Below are 8755 nucleotides of genomic sequence, written 5' to 3' on the forward strand. Positions count from 1 at the left end.
TACTTTTCCCCACTTAGGATCTGTGCTCTGAAGTGTCTGGATTGGCTTGCACAGTTGCAAGAAATATTTCCTAAGAATGGGATCCTGCATAAGAAGAACTTTGTAATGCGACATCGGTTCTACCAACTCACTTGTCTCTGGCAGACTTTCTGGTGAACGAGAAAGTGCGTCTGCAATAATGTTATGTTATGTCTTTATCACAGACAACTTTTCCAGGTCAGGTTTAATCCCTTCAGGTGTAATCACATGACCTAAAAACTGTAACTAAGCTATTCCCAATTTTGTCTTTTCCAGATTTGCTGTAACACCATGATCTTGAAATCTCTGAACCACCTTTCGTAGAATAGCTAAATGATCTACCCAGTTCTTAGTGGCTATCAACACGTCATTTACATAAAGTTACCTCATCCAGAAGTTCAGGTCCTAACACAAAATCGAGAACAGAAAGAAATATTCCCGAGCTTACATTTAAACCAAAAGGCATGACCTTAAACTGATATGAGTGGCCGGCAAACACAAGAGCGGTATATTTCCTGGATTCCTTTGCTAATTTCACCTGCCAGTAGCTACTCCTTAAATCAAGTGTACTCAAAAATCTAACACCGTGAAATTCCTGTAAGTGCTCTTCAAGCGGTTCAGGCTCCTCCCTGTGTTCAGTCCATTCCTTGTCATTAGCATCGATCTCGTCTTTGTAAGGAAGTAAGTCTTCAAACTCATTGTCACTAATGTTATCCCATTAAGTCAGATCATTTGTCTGATCTAACCACGGTTTGTCTGTCCTCTGTCGTCTCCAAACCAGATGCAATGTCAACACCGCCTTCACTTTACTCCTTAACAACTTAACAACAACTGGTTGTTGATTTACGATAAAGGTACGCACTCCAGATTCAATATCTATCACTGCTTTTGTTTGTCGAAGAAATTCCATGCCCAAGAGACATGGAACTGACAAGTTCTTTACTATTAGAAAGTGGCAAGAAACCAAAAGAGAGTCTACCTGCAGTTGAAGCTGTGCCTGTGAACTAACTCTCTGTTTCAATGGACCAATCGCTTCCGATATGGAGCAACCCTGAATCGACAATGATAAAAGTTTTGAAACAGAAGACACCTGTTTGAAGAGATATGATGACATGACATTGATGTTTGCTCCTGTATCAACAATGGCTATGACAGAAATGTTAGCAATAGAAATCTTAATCGAAGCCTAAACTTGTTCATCATAAATGTCATTAATGACTTGAGCTTCCTTGTCAGGTGCAAGGTCATCTCGTAAGTCGGTCTCACGGTCGTACCGAATCGCATTAATATATTCAGAACCAGAGGATTCGTTAGTGCCCTCACTCAAACCCGCAGCGACCTCTAGGAGGCTGAAAGGCGCTGCCTCTAATTTTCCGCAAGATGTTTAGTCGATTGTCATTCTTGGCCTAAAGTGTTTTTTCCGTTTCATATTGTTGCTGGGTTATGTGGTACAATTGTCGGTGTAAAGGGGTCAAATTCACTTGGTGCATTCACTTGCGAATAGAATACTTAAGATGGGTCCTGTCACCCTATCTTTTTGTTCCCGGCAAAACCATGTCCTTGTGAAGGAAAGTTCGCATTTGGTGCCGTTTGAAAATTGTTCCGCGGTCCTCTGCCCTGTGAAAAGTTGTGTTGATGCTGTGCTGGGTGACCTCCGTCTTGCCCATGCCACTTGCTGTTTTTCCACCTATAACTTTGACTGTACACTGTCCCATTTGAAAAATTACCACTCGTTTGTGGAGAATTTCCATACTTCTCAGGCGCAGAATTAAATGGCTGACTTCCGTACTGATGTTGTACCTGGTGGTTATAGATTGGGTGGTATCTCTTCTGACTACTGTAATTGGTATTCTGCTTCCATTTAAAGCTAATTCCGTTTGTATTTGCATAACGGCTGGCAGGTTGGTATCAGCGGTCGCGGTAGCACGCTCTCTCCTTCGGCGAATTGTTGTTCGCGTGCGATGCATTCTGCTGGCTGCCAGGGAAGAATTTGCCGCTGCCAGCCTTGGAGCGCAGATCATGGTTAATTAAATCTAAGGAATCCAGCAGAAAAAGGAATGCATCCGTGTCTTCTCCTGTCACATTTACAAGTTTCTCTCTGATAGACACCGGGAGTTTGATTTTGAGAATCATAATTGCGTCCTTGGAAGTAATCGGAGAATCCCAGAATTTAATTTTTGCTAGATACTTCTCAAAGTATCGCCGGAGACTTCCATGCTTCTCATTGAAAATTTCCGCACAAAACACCTCCTTCCTTAATATCTGCTGTACCACATTACTCCAAAATTTTGCCAAGAACATTTTCTCAAACTCTTTATAATTCCTACACGTATCTACCATTTCCGTTCCCCATAATGCTACATCACCGGAAATAAATCCAGTGACGAACTGAATACGCTGTCGGTCTGTCTAGCTCCTGGAAAGTATGCCGGAAAAATTCTTTAGGAACACGATCGGGTGTATTTCTCGCTTCTGCGGATGAAAAAACAGGAAAAGTGCGGTGCATGATCACACTTTCCTCTTGCATTAAACTCAAAATTGTGGGCGAAACATTTATTTTTCCCACTCGGGGCTCAAGAGGACTGTTGTTTTGCATGTAATCAGGCGGTGAACCATAAGGAGTTGGCTGACATTCGTCACCGTCTAAAGAGTTGTTCCTTATACTTTGCATATGCGTGTGCGGATTTTCTACCCAGTTTCTGAGCATTCTGACTTCGTCCACTACTTGCTGCTTCCACTCAGGGAGATCCCGTGTAAGTGTCCTTCGAATCTGTCCCAATTCAGAAACTACTGTGTCTCCCGACTTACCAGGAGCAGCTAAGATTTCATATGTTACATCCTTGACAGTCTCCCTAAGCTTCTCCCTGACCTTCTTTCCGATAAAAATATGTTTAACCTTTATCCATTCACAGTAGTGTTCCGAAAAAACCTCCGCGTGTGCTTTCACGGTGTTCTTAACCTGTTCTTCGATATTCATTGATTCTGTCCACCTCGACAGATCCACTACTACACTTTCAGCGTCAGTCACCGCATTTATAACTCAGTTTATTTCCTTGGTAACTGCCTGAATTTTTTTGTTTAATGTTCCAGATACTTCAGCTATGTCACCTCTCACCTCTTTCTGCATTTTCCGAATTTGATCGCTGATCTTAGTTTGAGCCTCACCCAACTGGGTATTTAATTTACTTCAGCCGTAATTTCTTTATGCAGATCTGTTTTGATGGTGATTGGCTGTGTTTTTACTGATTAGCTTACAGCATCTAATCGGGTATAACCAGTCTCATTTTGTGTTTTTGTAGTCTGATTTGCTGCGTCAAACTGTTGTTTCAGCAGTTCCATTAACGCGCCGAATTCATTTGTAGCTGCAGCGAGAAGAGTTTGGACTTTAGGGTAAATTTCCCCTGTTACAGACATAGTTAGTGCAGTTTCCACACGGGAACCTACCGTTCGCGATCGTAAAAGGTATGGAATACTGTTAACGTCTTCACTCCCGTCTCCTGTCTCTGTTTACTATCCGCCATTTTCGTCAGTAAGTAACGTGCTACTGATCCACTACGCAAGGCTTTCGTCGTTTGTCAGTGACGCGGTGCACTGCTTACTGGGAGTCGACTAAGAGCACCACTCACACGTGAGCAACAAATGAAATTCTATCTGGCGAGAAGACAAGATGGAACCTAAACGTTTCAGACAAATGAATGATGGTGCCCTTCACTGCAAATTGCACACAATATCTGCCATGTTGAAAATGTAATGCAGCGATCCTAACAATGGAGAAAAAATTTCTATTATTAGACTACGAAAAATTTTGTGTTGAAAGATAAATAAAGCAGATTTTCCATAACGGGAAGGAGATTGAAAGGATGTCGATCGACTTCGATAAGCAATGTCGCTACTGAGGCATTATACTGCGTATGCAAAGTTCTTACTTACTTTTTGATGGCTTGATTACCGCTATGTTGTGTCAGCAAATTCGCGCTTTTCTTTTCCTTCCTCTCGGTAATTAAACTGCGTTATCGACCAGCATATTTTCCGTCTTTCTCTCAGAGGGATGATGTGTACATGAAATGACAAAACATTTGTTAACACAAGCACATAGAAATAGTCCCTCTACAGGCGACAAGTGATGTTGTTATTCAATGGAAAAGTTGGAATTTGAGATTTCGTTTACTGTTTTATCAACCACAATTGGCGTAAGAATCAAGGATTGACCATTGTCATAAGATATTGCATCATGCAATATTGATTAAGAAATTGAATTATCGTCTTTCTAATTACTTCATGATCGTGGATACGATCATACCCGGTTGTGATGTTATAGTTAAGACAAAACAATTTCTGAAGGGACCAGAAAGTTCTTAAGGGCGCAAAAACAACTGTAACATCACACAAAATTGGAATTCAATGTTAATGCACATACAAGGCGACGATAAAACACTTTCTTTTTTTCCATGTAACACTTGCAGTGGACTGCTAATCTTGGTGTCTGTAATCTTAGCAAAATGTATAATTAAAATGAAAATAATACTGAGGAGATGATAGGAATGAGCATTGCTAAATGATTCAATATTTCCAGAACAAATATTTTTTATAACTAAAACATATATCGTACCTCATGCTTAGTACAACAATGGCGGTAGATTTTTATGTCCGTTTCACGTCCATTGAGCGTTCTTTTATATATCTATTGTCCTCTTGAGTCGCACGTGTGACCTCACGATAAGTAATAACAGTTCTTCTTTTTACACTTCACTCAAACTCAGAGCTAACACGATTTTATACATTGAGTAAAAATTAGATCAGACCGCTTCAAATCTGCGTCCATCTTACTTAAGAAGAAAAGTACACGTGTTTAGCACTCAAGGCTTCATTTGTTCTCCAGCGAACGAAATAATGAAGGATCGCATATCGATCCGTATTCTTCTTAGTTTATATTGCCGCTCAAAGATAATGAATTACATTATTTAGGAAATTCCACCATCGCCATCCGACGCCTTATAATACATTAATCATTCTTTATAAACAAGTATTCGCTCTTTTAATGAAGCCAAAAATAGCCATTATCACATTGTATTATAATATTTGGTTTCTCTCTCTCATCCCCCATCAAATAAATAAAGATTTTCATGTATGCAAAAAATGAACAACGAGGTGCTACAGATAACCAGTGTGCAAAGCTGAGGCGATTCTCCGTGTACCATTTAATAGCGGCACAGTTTTTCAGGGGTTGCTCAACTGCACTGTCAAATTGTTCATGTGAATATTAACCAGTATATGTTTTGATTTCTAAATAATGAAACTATTTATCATTATGCGCGTCTGATTGTGCTCTGTTTTGAAAGCTCCGAAATAATACATTACTGACATAAAATTATTGTTAACGAACAATGGAAAAATATGTTCGTATGATGCTGATTTATTACACCACATTCCATGTATTACAAACTTTCTCAAGAGATTCATTTACGTGTTACGTTGCACTATGTTATGGCGTCATTATTACAAACAAGCACCGCAGTTCTGTCGACAGAAATGGTTAGCTTTAAACTGATACCAAATCTAGCCTAAAATTGGTCTGTTGATGTACTGCTAAGTACTCTAGGAACCTCTAGACACAACTACGTGCTTAGAAGGCAATGCCATGGGATTTCATTGCTTTAGATTTTTTTCGGAGGCAATCCCAAAAACAGGTATCCAGTCTAGAAGAGCCTTGTACGGTCGGAGGGCGACATGATTGAATAGGTTCAGCAGAAATGATCTGCTTCATATCAAATGTTTTTAACCGACGGCATCGGCTCTTATTATGCAAACACGACTTGTGCAATATACATTTCAGTCGTCAAAGCGACAGTTTCTGTAGCAGAGTACCCATAGGTGTTAGCGTAAGACTTATAGCAGCACGGTGATTTTCTAATACTTGCAACATTATAAAGCTCCGTTTCCCGAGATATAGTCTTTAGCGAAACTTAATCCAATATATTTTCTCTCGAACATTTAAAAGTGTGCAAAAGATACTGAGAATACAATTGTATACCACACGTATCACGTCTCGGATACACCAAGTAAAACTCGAGGAAGCGATATTCTGGCTGACCGGTAGACTACACAGAAGGTTAACATAATGTCATGTATGAATTTATTTTATTACAGCCCTGATTAAGATAATACGATGCTGAAAAAAGCAGGACATATCTCGGGCAGGTAGTGAATTTATTATGTTACACATATAGTTAATATTGTTACGCACATACACTCACACAGAGCATCATATTTTCATGTGGGGCATACTGTGGAAGATACAATTTTGAAATAGCTCCGATATACTGAAACGTTGAAACTGGAAACCAAGCCGCAAATACTCTCAGTTCTTTGTTTCACTAGCAGATCACTGGTATTAATGTGAAAAGAACCGACTTACAGATTGCAATAAATGGCCGTGCACTGAGCGGTTTCGTAAGTCACTTAGACTGGATAGAATATGACGTACGTCTTGCTACTGCACTGCGTGTGTCTCCATAAAATGAAGGCAGTTACAATATGTTCACTTATTTGTTTGAAGCCTACTGAAATATAAGATTGTCTATAACGAAACTTTCTGTTATAGTGGTTCTCAAGCCGTGGTCGGTAAACTAAGGGAGGTTTATCAGTACCCTCTAAGTGACAAAACGGCCTAGATATCATAGAATGGTTCAGATGGCTCTGAGCACTATGGGACTTAACATCTGAGGTCATCAGTCCCCTAGAACTTACAAATACTTAAACCTAACTAACCTAATGACATCATACACATCTATGCCCGAGGCAGGATTCCAACCTGAGACCGTGGCGGTCGCGTGGTTCCAGACTGAAGCGCCTAGAACCACTCGGCCACACTTGCCGACCTAGACATCACAACAATGATACAAACGTATGTACACATTGGGAACAGTGAGAACTAAAAAAATAGAGTGAAATTGTAAAAAAGAATGCAACTGAGAATCAAAAACATATACCAAAAATATCTGAAGTGTGTTATGAGAACAAAAAAAATTAAAATGGTTTATAAAAGACAAACGGATGCGACAACGCATTGCGCTCTCGCCAGTTTTTTAATATAGTCATGGGCTACATCATAGACAACGTTCGCAAATGGTCTACAGCATGTGATATGAAAATCATAGCGTATGCAGGTGATTTTGTAAGAAAATGAACAGAAACTGCAAGAAGAGCAAAATTCCTAGCAGAGAGTAACTGAAGAAGCAGCCATGGAAATAAGCCTAACAAAGAGGTAATGAAAATCAGCAGCCAAAATGAAAAAATGAAGGATTTCACTTAAAATTGAAAAAACTATTAAAGAAATAGACGCTTTCAATTAGATGGGAAGCAAATCAACAAAGTAGGCTGAAGGATAAAATTTCTGAGAGTGTTCAAAATTTTATTATTGTGAATCGGAGATAATTAGAAACTGGAAAATATTTAACAAAGCGAAGACCATGATGTGCAGTTCATATTACCTGACAGTTATCTTCCAATTCTGACCTTTGGGGCAGAGTGTTGGACTTGGGCAAAGAAAGAGCTGAGCAGAATACAAGCAACATAGACAATCTTTCTACAACGGATCCTGGATGAGAAGGGACAAGATAAGGAATGGACAAGATAAGGAATGAAACGATACGAAAATCCTACCGATCAGGCTCTTAAGGGAAACTCAGAAGTAAAGTAAGCTGAAATTGTATTTCCTCGTTAATGAAATGGGAACAGAAAGACATTCGAGAAGAGCCGTAGAATCGGCAGAATCCAAGACCAATTGGAAGACGGCGAACGACATGAAGTGACCAGGTCCAACCGAAGACGAATGCGATGACAAGAGATGGTAATTAATGGATTGTGGGGGAAATAAAAGGTTGGTAGAGGCTATGTGAGCTACCTGCCAAACAAGAAACGTTTCAGGAAGATGAAGAATTAATAAAACTACTCAGTTTCTAATTGCAATATCATTTATCGGGAGGTGAATATTAGAATCAATGAATTAGGGAAAAAAAGCTGTGCTGAAAATTTTTGAAAAATCTCCAGCAAAAATCTGTTAGTAAACGGATGCCTTCAGGAGGAAGGCATTTTCGAAAGGATTAGCGTTCACAGCGAACTTCAGACCGTGCATATATATCCCCATTCGCAACTAATTCAATAACAGGGTCATTTTCACAACTTCCATGAAATGTTTCTCAAGCACGGGCTAACAATCTAACCCATTCGCTGTATCTGTACTGTACGTGTACCCCACTAGTCTATTTGACACTGTCTTACATCTCCCACCATTAGTTACTGTAGTCGTGTTTGGAACGGTAGAGAAAGTGTAACCTACTGAACTGAACTACATGACAACTACAACCGAACTGCTTGCAACACTCGCGCGGTCAAGCGCAGACTAACTACGATTATAGGCTCTCTGGTCAAAGATTTTAACGTACCTCACCATCGCTGCTATGTTACATACGTGTTTCAAAAGTCGTTGCAACATCTGCATAAGAAACTCTTCCTAATTCTGAATCTTGTCAGTGCTGTTCATTACATAACCAACTAGAACTTTACCTGCCATGAGGATAAGCCACGCTCATGAAGTCATTCTTACAGATATGACAGATTCTTCCCAAATGTCAGATTGATCTCTCTCACCATAAAATCTAACCAAGGATGAGTATAAAATATTTTCAAGTATATGCTCAAAGTATTTTCGTTAGTTGAACATTTTCAGCAACCTCCA

This window comes from Schistocerca cancellata, chromosome 9, assembly GCF_023864275.1.
Source record: "Schistocerca cancellata isolate TAMUIC-IGC-003103 chromosome 9, iqSchCanc2.1, whole genome shotgun sequence".
NCBI classification, from domain to species: Eukaryota; Metazoa; Arthropoda; class Insecta; order Orthoptera; family Acrididae; genus Schistocerca; species Schistocerca cancellata.